This window comes from Sus scrofa, chromosome 7, assembly GCF_054392235.1.
Source record: "Sus scrofa isolate SSC_HxYL_T2T_F1_AM1 chromosome 7, Sscrofa_HxYL_maternal_Yorkshire_Landrace_v2.0, whole genome shotgun sequence".
Taxonomy (NCBI): Eukaryota; Metazoa; Chordata; class Mammalia; order Artiodactyla; family Suidae; genus Sus; species Sus scrofa.
This window is the reverse complement of record NC_139389.1, coordinates 85259859-85273996: the sequence shown is the minus strand read 5'-3', so window position 1 is coordinate 85273996 and position 14138 is coordinate 85259859. Positions and strand designations below refer to the sequence as shown.

Here is a 14138-nt window from a genome sequence, read left to right as displayed (position 1 = left end):
GGTAGAAAAAAAAAATTTTTAATTTTAGTTCCCAGGCTCCTTTGCAGCTAGAGTGAAGACTTGAGCCTTTAGTTGGGAGATGAGCCACACAAAGAATAGTCTAGGCAGGGACATCCCATCCTCTTTTTGGTGGGAGGCAATAAAGGATGCTTGGTTCTGGGGTTGGCAGCAATTGCATTGTCTTCACTGGGCAAGCAGCAATAACATCCTGGGTGGGCCAGTTTGTCTGTATATTCTGTGGCTGGTGGCACTGGAGGCAGCTCCCTGTCTAGGACATTCAGCACCACCATCTAAGTTGTCCTGTAACTGGAATAGGGATGGTGACCTCCTTCCCAGGCCATTTGTATCAGTGGCTATGGTTGTTGCTCTTAGAAGTCAGCCCAGAGTTCCCGTTGTGGCTCGGAAGGTTAAGAATCTGACTAGTGTCCATGAGGATGCAGGTTCAATCCCTGGCCTCACTCAGTGGGTTAAGGATCTGGCATTGCCCCAAGCTATAGCACAGGTCACAGATGCAGCTCAGATCTGGCTTTGCCATGGCAACGGCATAGGCTGGCAATTGCAGCTCTGATTCAACCCCTAGTCTAGGAACTTCTATAAGCCATGGGTGTGGCCCTAAAAATACAAAATACAAAAAAACAAAAAAAAAAGAAGAAGAAGAAATCAGGCCCAGGTTCTGTTTCTCCAGCCTGCCTAATGATTCTGCAAGCCATCTAACACCCCTTCCAAAATCCCTATCTGCTTAGACTATGTAAAACCGATTACTCTTTCTTTCTTGTCATGTATCACACAGACATTTCAGAGTGTTTAGTCTGAAGCCCACCCTGGCTTTCATTTCAATACACTTTAAGTTGGGATGAGTGTTGCTTAACCTTTTCATTGCAGCACCCTTGGCTCATCTTAACAAGGGATATTTGTGATGTTTTACAATGATGTCTGGTTCCTTGGCCTGGCAAAACAGTGCCTATGAAAAAGAACAGTCTATTTTGATGACTGGCCCAAGACATATCATAGGATGAAAGCCCCTAGATCACATAAGCCAGATTCCATAAGCATAACCTCCTGAAAGATTTTTTAAAAAGCTTTTGACTGTTACAGATACAGCCGTGAGACAAACTGAAAACTTTCCAAAGCCGTCTCCTCTTGGAATGTTTTCACAACTTCACAAAATATCTTCACTAGAATTTCTTTTTGACCCCAGAGGCAGTAAGGCCCTTAGATACAAAGAGCCTTTGAATTTCAGGTTTAACTAAAGGTCATTTTCCTTATTTAGTGGGAGTGGGGAGGCTGAACAAAGACTGAATTTAGAGCTTACATCAATGCCATTCTTACCAATTTATATCAAATCAGAGTTTCCAGTCATTTGGCTAATGCTTACCCATTCTTTAATCTTGAATTAAATGTCATTTCCTCTATGAGCACTTTCCTGCTCCCCAATCTAAATTTGTTCCCTCTGTTTTATTGTTTCAAAGAACCCTGTGGGGTTTTTTTTGAAACAGTAAAACAGGTTTTGCTTTGTAGGTCTTATCATAATTTCTGTATATTTCTATGTGATTACCTGCACAATAAATGTCTGCCTTTCCCATTAACCTCTAAGATTTGGTGAATATTCTGTGTTGAGAATAATGCCTGACAACCCACTCTCACCCCCAAATGTGATGAATAATTGGTAAGTGAATGAATCTGAGCCATCAGGTATCTTTGTCTGCACTGGACTACTCCTTAAGTGTGGATGCTCCCACTGACACATGCATTATCTCAAATACTGATCGAAGGGGATTAGAAGCATGTGAAGCAGCACCTCTGGGAGTGAGTTTATAGCTCAATATAAGTGGAGATTTAAAAAAAAAAAAAAAAGACCTTACAGAGAAATCACAGAAAGGTAAGAGTTACCATGGAAAACTGCAGAGGGTTTATTTGTATGCAGAGTTGACACAGAAACAAATTTAGACTAATCATCTCCAAACTTGAACCAGGTTTAGGTGAGAGATTGCAGTGAGCCAGACCCTGAGGGACAACAGGAAAATTTGGGTTACTGACAATGAAATTTGCTTACGCCTCTATTAATGTATGATAAGGAGTTTAACCTTGCCCAAAGATAGGCCTTTATCCCAGCTCCCGAAGGGACTCTCTAAATCCTTGGAATTTCCTGAATCATAAGAGTGTCTTTGTTATACATGGTGGGCCCTTGAATCACACCTGGCAGTTTCTGCTAACAATTGACTCAGCTTGAGGCTACCCTCACCCAATAGTCTTAGGGTGGGGGTTTGGCCATACCAGGAAGACCAACCGTAATTATGGTGGAGGCTTTGGGTTACACAGTATCACTCAACCCTGAGACTAAGTTCAACCATGTGGACAATCAATCAATCTTGTCTACATACTAAAAACTCTGGACACCAAAGCTTGGGTGAGCTTCCTGAGTTGACAGTACTCTGAATTGTCACACACTGATGCTGAGAAGGTAACCCATCCAAAGGGAGCTCCAAGTATGGAATCCTCCCAGACTGTTCCATGCTTCTCTTACTTTGGCTGATGTTAAGGTATTCTTTTCCTGTAATAAAATTAACCATGAGTATAATAGGTTTCAAAGAGTTCTGGGACTCTTTCAAGTGAATTATGGAACCTAAGAGTGATTTGGGGAAACTCCTAAATCCAGAAATAAAGATAGTGTTGTGTAGATTCTTCCCTTTAACTTTGTCTTTGGCTCCTAATTCCTTGCAAATGGGGTCAGAAGTTTTGGGTAGATTTGGCTATGCCCTTAACGCTCACAGTTTGACCAGTTCTAGGTAGCTACATTTTGTATTGAGCAATTCCACATGGATAAAATAAGTTATATCTGTGTGATGCCTAAACAATTAATAATATGAGTGAAAAAAAGTTAAAAGTAGATAACATGGGCAAGACAACTAGAAGAGCAAATAAATGTCTCAGTATGTCTAAATTTTTATGGCTCTATGTATTGCTTAGATCACTTTGTATGTGAGATAATCACTTTTAAATGTTTTCAGTGCATGAGCTGGCAACATCTAATAATAATAATAATCATTTTTGTTAAGTGCTTACTGTTGAACAGTTTCTGTTCTGAGGTTTCTACATATATCAACTCATTTAATTCTCATAACCACTGCAGTCATTAGCCCAGTTTATAGAAACCAAAGCACATGGAGTTCCCGTCGTGGCGCAGTGGTTAACGAATCCGACTAGGAACCACGAGGTTGCGGGTTCGGTCCCTGCCCTTGCTCAGTGGGTTAACAATTCGGCATTGCCGTGAGCTGTGGTGTAGGTTGCAGACGCGGCTCGGATCCCGCGTTGCTGTGGCTCTGGCGTAGGCTGGTGGCTACAGCTCCGATTCAACCCCTAGCCTGGGAACCTCCATATGCCGCGGGAGCGGCCCAAGAAATAGCAACAACAACAACAACAACAACAAAAGACAAAAAAGACAAAAAAAAAATATAGAAACCAAAGCACAAAGAGGTTAGATAACTTACTGTAGGACACAGACTCCCAGGATTTGAATTCAAATCATCTAACTCCATAATTCATGTTCTTAACCAGTGCCCCACATCACATCTCAGAAGGTAATCACTTGTATTTTCTCTGATCTCATAGAAAGGTGTTAGTAAGCTGGTTGTCTTAATCCCCAATTCTAATCATCTCTGTGACAAAGTAATGTCTTCATATGAGCAAATATGTATTTTATTTTGCCCTGTGATCCTTCTCACATTAGGCAGTAAGTCCTAACTTCTTATACTGGAGGAGAGAGGGCACAATGAACACAAAAAGAATAAATTAATTCTCTGTTGACAAGCCTCAGAGTAAAATTTGGAAACCTTCTCAAGAAAAAAAGAGAATGAAAGAAGAGTTTTGAGTTTGGGTTAGAACCCTTGAATTTAGGGGGAGAAAGATGTGTTAAAAAAGGTCTCAGAACATAGATGGATAAAAACTTTATAGTGGGTTAAGGATGCGGTGTTGCTATGAGCTGTGGTGTGGGTCACAGACATGGCTCAGATCCCGAGCTGCTGTGGCTGTGGTGTAGGCCAGCAACTGCAGCTCTGATTGGACTCCTAGCCTGGGAACCTCCATATGCCATGGGTGTGGTCCTAAAAAGACAAAAAAAAAAAAAAAAAAAAAAAAAAAAACACCACAAAAGCAAAACCAACTTTGTATTTAATACAAAGTTTTAGGTCTGCATGAATTCCTAGGGGTGCTGGAGACAAAAGCAAGACAGTTAAGACATCGATGAAGATCTCCATGCCCTATGTTTATCCATCCCCCTCATACCAGTAGAGTGGGAGAGTCAATATGGAGCCCCAAAGAGGCTTGTAGGACTCTGAGAAGAGATCACTTGATTCCTATCAAAAAGCTTAGATGACAGTATCCTTGGAAGTTTCCACCAGGGAAGAGATAGCTGTGCTATAGTGACAATGGGCCGAGAGAGCTCAAGACAGCCCCATTCTGCCGAACTGATGTTGGAGCAGATGTATTTTTGCATGCACACAAAAAGCATGGAAAATTAACCAACAGGGCCTTAGTGAATCTGGAGGGGTTCCAATTTTATGATAAAAACGACACAGAACATGTACATCAATAACCAGTAACCTACAGGGACCCAGACATCTGGATATACAGAAACAATAATGCTACAGACCAGAGCCAAAACACTGCATCCAGCAGGTGCCAGCATGGGCCAGGTGCGCCCAACCAACATAGGACCCTGTGTGTTAAGCTCTCTAGAACCTAGAAATCATCCTAAGGAGGGAGAAGGGGAACCTGAACTGGTGGAGAAAATCCTAAATTGACTTTTTAAATTATTATTTAACCAAGAAAACACTCTATTTGCTGAAAGCAATTTTTCTGATACCAGGCAAAATGGTTACTGGAATTAGGAATTAAGTTGTTACAGAAAATAAAGCTGTTATGGTTTATATATCTTCATAAATTCTAAAACGTTTATCCACTACATCTCTAGACACCGCATCAGCTATAGTCAATGTGTTTTCTGCTCCTACACAAACAACAAATGACTTTCACATGTATTACACACTCCCTCAGTCCAACCAAGCATCATGCATTGTATCTAAGACCGGGAAACCAAAACACCACAGTTGAAAACCACTAACCTGGATACTTACTAAAAGGACTAGCTTGGGTTAGTGTGGAATTTGGTGTCATCATGAAATACAGGAATTCATTGCTAGGGGCACCAGGAGATCACATATTCCCTGTTAGGGGGCCCTGCTGACAGTAAATTAGAGTGAAGGCAGCAGGGATTGGCAAACGGTAGTTTCAAATAGGCACATAAACAAACACTGAGAAACAGTAAACACATAAGATAATTCATTTGGACACTTTTATATGCAGCATCTATAGGATTTAAAATAACATTCCCAAGTTAAACTGAAAACATTACTATGTAAATGCCACAACTAAGCTAAACGAAAGAGTAAATACCAGCCTTGCAAATTGGTCTCCCTTAAAGACACTCAAAGGCAGAGGATTGCGGGCTGTTCTCTAAAGAAATGTCCTCCTCTCTATCAATCTTTTCTGTTTTGACAGCAAACCCATTGACCAGCATATGTTTTAGAATTTCTGAACAATTGACATTCAAGCCCTAACAAACATTCATTCTCCTCCTTCTCAGAAACCTCATAGGAGTCACTGCTGCCAATAAAAACCATCATAAATCTCAGCCCCAAAGTGCATCACTTCAAAAGGAGAATGGGCGCCCCCTTCCCCACATTGTTTGTATACATCTGTGTCGATTCTCTCACTGAATAGGCTGCGCCAGCACGAGGTCATCAATCAGCAGGTGTCAGCAAGCACAAGCACAGAACGGCTTAAAAAAATAGAGAAATGGAGCCTTTTCTTATTCCCTATTGTCGCCTGCTAAAATGTAAGTTGCTTGTTGATCTCACCACACTGAGTTATGTTTTTGTGAAGTGTTGAAAAGACCCAGCCTGCACATATTCTTGAAGTTTTGAAATAATGGCTCCGTGAACAGATGTATGCTTTCTCCCTGCAGCTCTTTGTGGAAATTAATTTTTCTAAGCGCCAAATAACCATGATTCGGCCCTGAGGACAAGTCAAGTTGACGCTAAGTACCATTAATTGTTAAAGAAATTTTAAGAAGTTATTGATACAAGGACTTTTGAGACAGGAAAACCCTGGATTAACAATAAGACTCTGTTTGGTGAAACAAATTAAGAGGACAGGACAGAGATAAAAACACAGGTTCTAGGTAAGGACGGTTTACATGCAGATCCTTCAGATTTTAGCTCTGTGACTTTGAATAAATTACTTCATTTCTCCACTCTTCAGTCTTTTTGAAAAATTGGGATAGTAAATAATAGGTACCTCATAGAGATGCCAGTGCCTGACACATAATAAGCCTTCAACTAATGCTTTTTATTAGCTACATATAGCTAATAAGTTGATAAGAGAAGCAGTTACTGCATAGTTACAGGCCAGTGACTACAAAAATAAGCTAAATTCATGTTTTGTAGCTTATAATTATATAAAGTTTTCTCCTTACTTCTGTTACCTAAAAAGAGCAAGGAGCACAATTCCCACTGTGGCGCAGCGATTAAGGACCTGACATTGTCTCTATGAAGGATGTGGGTTCTATCCCTGGCCTCGCTCAGTGGGTTAAGGATCTGGCAACTGCAGCATAGGTCACAGAGGTGGCTTGGATCCAGGGTTGCCATAGCTGTGGCATAAGCTGCAGCTATAGCTCCAATTTGACCCTTGGCCCAAGAACTTCCATATGCTGTGGGTGCGGCCATAAAAAAAATAAAATAAAATAAAATTTAATTTTAAAAAAGACCAAGGAGCTTCCTTATAACATTGAAAATAGTATCCTAATGGTTCCAAAAACTGTTAACTAGGAACATTGGTTACAGAAACTTCATTTGTTGGATGTTTGTTAAAGTGGTGGGAACAGAGTAAAGGGACAAAGTAGGTGATTAAATAGTTAATCCAATAGGGAATTGTAAGTAAAGAAAAAAGTTTGAGAGAGCCCTGTAAGTTAATGATCACTCAAGAAAGCTAGTTTGCTTAACAACAAAACCAAGCACACTTGCTTAGCAAAAACCATACAACAGGAGCATGAGACATTCCCCAAAACAATAAAATAGTGGTAGAATGAGACCCACATCCTGCCCAGTGAGGTCAGTAAGTTAATGACTCCTAGGACAATGCTCCTCTGTGCACACTAAAAACACAAATATAAAGGAGTTCCCTCTGCGGTGCAAGGGGTTAAGAACATGACTGCCATGGCTTGGATCACTGTGGAGTCTCAAATTCAATTCCCAATTCAACACAATAAGTTAAAAGATCTGGTGTTGCCACAGGTACAGTGTAGGTCACAGCTGCAGCTTGGATTCAATCCCTCACCTGGAAATTCCATATGCTGCAGGTGCAGCCATAGATATTATACTGAAACCTGAGATGATTTGCCATATTTTTGTCCATATTTTAGTATATGTTACTGCCTTTTTTCTCATTTCCATTGTACCATGAAAGTCTCAGTTTGACCATGTAGGGACAAGAAAACCTCCCTACCCAATGTGGGGGAGGAACTGATGATGGAAGCTAGACATCTACTCAAGAAGGAGGAAGAAGGTGGTCTTCTCCCCCTCCCCACTTTTCCTTTGAAACAGTAGCCACCAAGTTCTTGGGGTGGCACCCTCTTGTCTGCCTGCTTATGAATCTCACAGGTGTCCCACACTAATACACTTGTTTCTTACCTCTCACTCTGCCTCTTACTAAATTCTTTCTGCTCCAATACAGGAGAACCTACGCTCCACTGAGTCCTGAAATGTGTTCCGTGGTTTCAAAAGAACACTGACTATTGTAATTGTGAACTGTATTTATCACAGGAGCTCACCTACCTTGTGATTAGTAAACAGCTAAATGGAGCATTGTTGATTTAGGTCTAAATTTATTCAATCAATATAAAAGGACTGTGCAGATTCTCCTAAACTTGGGAACATAGCTAAAGGCATTCTTTGTTGTAAAAATGAATTTTAAAAAAATGAGATGATGCTGGGAGTTCCCGTTGTGGCTCAGTGGTTAACGAATCTGACTAGGAACCATGAGGCTATGGGTTCGATCCCTGGCCTTGCTCAGTGGGTTAAGGATCTGGCGTTGCCGTGAGCTGTGGTGCAGGTTGCAGAGGTGGCTCGTATCCCCACGTTGCTGTGGCTGTGGCATAGGCCGGTGGCTACAGCTCCAATTCAACCCCTAGCCTGGGAACCTCCATATGCCGCGGGAGCAGCCCTAGAAAAGGCAAAAAGACCAAAAAAAAAAAAAAAAGAGATGATTCTAATAGATTTACCTGAAATCACAATGCAATATCTCTATTTAAATGATAATATCGTCTGTCTGATGGCATTCAAGTTACTTTCAGATTTATTCAGTATTTTCTCAACTTCAAAAGCACTTGAAAATCCCTAAGAAAGGAAGGATGTCTTTCTTCATTTTCAATCGTTATATCAAGGATGTTTTTCACAAGTCTTTTCATATTTATCACATCTTCAACAAGTAACTCTACAATCCTCAGAGTATGGTAACCCTGAAACCAGTTCAAACTGGTCCTATCCTGTTTCTAACCAGATACTGAGTTGTTTTTCAGAGGCAATAGAAGACAAGTCATGCAGCTAAAGCACATGGAAGAAAAAATGTTGACTTTAATACCCAGAACAAAAGTTTCCCCTGCACACGCACCCCTACGGAAATAAAAGACCAAGACATGAGAAGCAGAAGAGAATGACTTTTTCCTTTACCCATCTCTATGTTGCATTATGGTAAAAGCCAGCATGAACAATTTTACAATTTAGAGATACAGCTTTCTAAGAAAAATTATAAAGGCAATGCCTGAGTAAAGAGTTAAGGACTGCTTTGGAGTACCCAAAGGCTTCTGATTGATGACCCAAGGTCCAGTGACGCAAAAAACATGTATTTTGGTTTCTGAGTTTTGCTACCGCAGGGAATTGGGGAGAGAGTAATAAGACAAAGAGAGAGTATATGTGCTTATCCCATTAATTCTATTCCTATGAATTTAATTCATGGGAAACAATCATAAATGTGCATAAATAATTACAGAGAAGTACAGCATTTTGTTGTAACACTTCTTATTAGGTCAAAAATTGGGGGAAATATAAATGTCCACTAGTGGTAGGATGGCTAAATGAATCATGGCAATTTCTTTACAAATGCAGCCATTAAAACTATATTAATGATCTGGAAATACTCTTGCTGTTAAGAGAAAAATATAATGAATAAAACTGAATATACCACATTATTACAGTTTTGTATAAGTTCATATATAAAGCAAAAACGCTAAGCTGTTGACAAAGCTTATCTCTGCATGCTTGATTTACAAGGTGATCTTTATTTTCTTCTTCATATTTCCTCTGTGTTTTCCCATTATATGTAATGTATATGCGTTCCCTTGAAATTAGAATTTTAAACATACTATAAATATTTTTAAGGAATCCTGGGAGAGAGAGAGAAGAGGCACATAGCAGAGAAATCAGTGAGAAAATACAAAACAAAAAACAATTACACAACACATACTTCCTTACTGCTCCATGACAGTGATTAAAAACTGTCCAGCAAAAGACATTATATCAGGAGTGAGACAACAGACAGGATGGCAAAGAATATGTATATGTACTGACTGAAATGATCCAGCAGAGACCAAAATTGATAATACAGAGGAAAGGATTTAACATTACAAAGTCCTGGAGTTCCCGTCATGGCGCAGAAGAAATGAATCTGACTAGGAACCATGAGGTTGCGTGTTCAATCCCTGGCCTCGCTCAGTGGGTTAAGGATCCGGTGTTGCCGGGAGCTGTGGTATAGGTCGCAGATACGGCTCATATTTGGTGTTGCTGTGGCTCTGGCGTAGGCCAGCAGCTGTAGCTCTGATTGGACCCCTAGCCTGGGAACCTCCATATGCCGCAAATGCAGCCCTAAAAAGCAAAAAAAAAAAAAAAAAAAAAATTACAAAGGCCTTGAGTTGGCAAAGGTGATGGGGTCCCATTCATGAATGGAGGAGTTGGCTTTAACATAGGCAGGAAGGGTGCATCCATTAAATGGCAGGACGGGCATAGAGCACAGCATCAGAGGAATTAAGGCTGCAGATTTAGAGTGCGAAGATGAAGAAGCTGGATCCTGATTGCTTCGGTCTTCTTAGCGAAATAAGAAGGGTGACAGTTAGTTAGGTATGAAGTGGGGAGAAAGGAGATGTGAAATAGTCTATTCCTGCCTGGTTTACCTGCTCTCACTTTCATTTGCAATGCAGTAAAAAATTCCATATTCAAGAAACATTTTTTTTAAGCTGGATCCTCAACCCACTGAGCGAGGCCAGGGATCAGACCCGCAACCTCATCATTCCTAGTTGGATTCGTTTCTGCTGCGCCACAACAGGAACTCCAAGAAACATTTTCTTTTCTTTTCTTTTCTTTGTCTTTTTGCCATTTCTTGGGCTGCTCCTGCAGCATATGGAGGTTCCCAGGCTAGAGGTCTAATCAGAACTGTAGCTGCCGGCCTCTTCCAGAGACACAGCAACTCGGGATCTTAGCCGTGTCTGCAACCTACACCACAGCTCACAGCAATACCAGATCCTTAACCCACTGAGCAAGGCCAGGGATCAAACCCGAAACCTCATGGTTGCTAGTCGGATTCGTTAACCACTGAGCCACGACGGGAACTCCGAAGAAACATTTTCTAAACACTCTTAATGATTGTCTATTCTTGTTTTTGAAAAGTGAAGAAATGGGAGTATAGAACAAGGGTTGCAGGCCATACTAAGCTTATATTTTTGTCGATGAAATAAAACACAAAGGAAATGATAAGGAAGTAATCTGGCCAACAAGAAAATGGTTTTCAATTGAGAGACTTACTAAATGAAACAGGGGTGCTATTTACGATACAAATAATAGCACTGCAAGGCAGTGGGTGTACTTGTGTGCTCTATAGTTATCCTTCTGAAAGCCTTCCTGGCCTGAAGAAGAAGAGTTTATTTAGGTAAAGAATTAAGTCAAAGTAAGTGCAGGCTCAGAGCCAGGGTGCTGAAGTTCAGTGAAGGATGGTGGAATGAGCCCATTAGAAACAGAGTGGCCCTAAGTCAGCCTTTAAGGAAAAAGCCAGATCGCAACCTCAAAGGCCTCCTCTAGGAAGAGCCCTGTTGGAAAGGAGCAGACATCCAGGGTGTTGACAGAGCCTGTGCTTGGGCAGCTCAACAAGGCAGTTAAGTCCAGGGGCCCCCAGGTGACTCCTGACTCTTCTCACCTTTGTTTCCTCTGATGGTACTTTTTCTCTTTAAGCAGCATCCTGCTGCCCGCCCCCTTCCCCACCAAACACACACACACACACACACACACACACACTGTTTATCATAATCCTCTAGCAGGTTCTAACTTTTTGGGATTTGTTTGTTGTTTTTCTTTTTAGGGCCACACCTGCAGCATATGGAAGTTCCCAGGTTAGGGGTCAAATCAGAGCTGCAGCTGAGACCTACGCCATAGTCACAGCAATACCAGATCTGAGCCCTGTCTTTGACCTACAACACAGCTCACAGCAATACTGGATCCTTAACCCACTGAGCAAAGCCAGAGATCAAACCTACATCCTCATGGATCCTAGTTGGATTCTTAACCTGCTGAGTCACAACAGGAGCACCCCAGCAGGTCCTAACTTAGATATCATTTCCTCTGGAAACCTTTCCTGGGGGAGATGCTCTCACATGACTCTCTACCAACCGTACCAGATCTGAGCTGTGTGAGATCAGTGACATGCTTCTCTTATTTATGGCGTTATAAAACCAAACCTGAGTCTGCTCACCCAACACACAGCAAAGCCAATCTGATTGTGGTGAAGGAAAGTACAGCATTTATTGCAGGATGACAAGCAAGGAGACTGTGCAGCTTGTGCTCAAAAGACATAAATTCCCCAAAGGCTTCCAAGAAAGACTTTTTTTTTTTTTTTTTTTTTTTTTTTTTTTAAGACAGTGTGAGGAAGAGTGAGTTTTTTAAGTGTGTGATCGGCTCCTGCACAATTCTTCTGGTTGGTTGGTGGTGAGATAACGGGTAATATTTTAGGGAATCCAGTCCTCCACCTTAAGGTTCTAACCAGTCTGGGGTCTCTGTGCTCATGGTCAACACAGAGTTAACTTCTCCCACCTTATTCTTCTGTGCAATTGGAATGATTATTCAACAAATGGATGGTATTCGGTGACCTTCCAAGAAGAGGCTAAGTTAACAAGATCATCAGCTCACAGTTACAGTTAGGGATCTGTATCATTGTGCTCTCAAGGCACAGACAGCAGAGTCATGTCAAAAAAAAAAAAAAAAAGAAAGAAAAGAAAAGAAAAACAAAAACAAAAACCTAGGAGCTAGCCCCAAATACCCGAAGCTGTAGAAGCCTGGGGACACCACACACACTCAGGAAGACCCTGGGAAACAGGAATTGTGAGTGATCCTCTGGGGTCTGGGGAGGAAACTGCTGATTATTTTTGGAAAAACATTCCCACCCCTGGGCTCTGAGAATAGAGAAATGATATTCAGACCTCTTTCTCAGAAGCATTCTCCTCCTTGAGTCCAGCGCCTGAAGTCATCAGACAGCAGATAAAAATAGTATTTGCTCAAAACAAAGTGAATCGTTTTTACAATAGCTTGTTGCCAGAGCTTTGTCTCCCTGCAGATCTAGAAGCCAAGCCAACTCCTCTGGCAGTACACACTTGGTACCCGTCTCAGATGGACTTCATCCCTTCCTGAAGAGGGCGGGGAGGACCAGCAGTTAAAGACAGCTTTTCCCTCAGCTGATTTTACCACAGTCCCCCAGACACCTCACACACGCACCCTTAGCCTCTGCCTGCCTACTCTGACCCATCCAGCCCAAGGTGGCCAGCCCATCTTTCCTGACCATCTCCATCCCTCTCCCTCCCCCTGGAAAACTTCCCAGATTCCTCTTGAAACCACACTTTCCCTGGAAACACAGTGGGCTTCCCTGCTTCACACTCTTGCTCAGGCCACTTCATGTGCCTTGAAGATGCTCTACTCCTCATTTTTAGTACAGAAATCCTACCCCGGATTCATGCCTATCTGCGTCAATTTCCCTCACCCTTGTCAACTCTAAAACCTGATAGCAGAGAAAGACATATTATTTGATAGCACTTGAATGTGGAATCTAAAAAAATAATGCAAATAAACAAATGAATCTAGTTACAAAACAGAAACAGAATCACAGATGTAGAAAACAAATTTAGAGTTACCAAAGGGGAAAGGGAAGGGGAGGGAATATGGGATTAACACACTACTATATGTAGAAAAAAGATAAGCAATAAGGATTTACTATATAGCACAGGGAACAATATTCAATATCTTATAATAACCTATAATGGAAAATAATCTGAAAAAATTATATATATGCATATATATATAACTGAATCACTGTGCTGTATACCTGAAACTAACACAATAATGTAAATTAACTATACTTCCGTTATAATTAATTAATTTTAATAAATTCCATTAATTAAAATTAATTAATGGAACTATACCTCCATTAAAATTAAGTAATATAATTAATTATGTATGTGAATCACTGTGCTATATACCTTAAACTAAACCAATAATGTAAATTAACTGTATTCCCCTTAAAATTAATTAATTAATAATAAAAATAAAGTCTTATAGCAATCCTGTTGTTTTAGATTTCATTTATTTGTGGATGGGTCCCAGACACCGGTAAGATGCCAAAGATACAATGCTGAGGAAAAAATAGACCCAACAGCTTCCTTATTGTCTGTCTAGTGGGAAAGATAGGATAAACAGATACATAAACAATATATATGCAAATTAAGATGAGTGTTATGAAAGCAATAAACAGGAGGCTGAGAGAGAGAATGAAGGGTGCAATTTAAATGGCATGATTAGGAAATGCTCTTCCCTCCTCTGGGAGAAGTAAGTGAGGGAGCAGAGAAAAGTCAGAAATGTCACCCTAATGAACATTCTGCTACTTGGAAACTGGGAAGTTTCACCCAACGAAGGGCTATAAACACCTCCATGGCCACAAAAGGTGGCTCTGCACACCTTGCTGAAACTACTCCACAGGGACTGTAATCTGGTTTTGCA

General features: G+C 40.9%; 2 protein-coding genes across 19 annotated transcripts in view; both read left to right on the top strand.

Moving 5' to 3' along the window:
• Window positions 1-14138, top strand: part of LOC102166266 (uncharacterized) — a 565109-nt gene that overhangs the window by 287476 nt on the left and 263495 nt on the right.
• Window positions 1-14138, top strand: part of LOC102160313 (T cell receptor delta constant) — a 660440-nt gene that overhangs the window by 465950 nt on the left and 180352 nt on the right. The window lies entirely within an intron of this gene.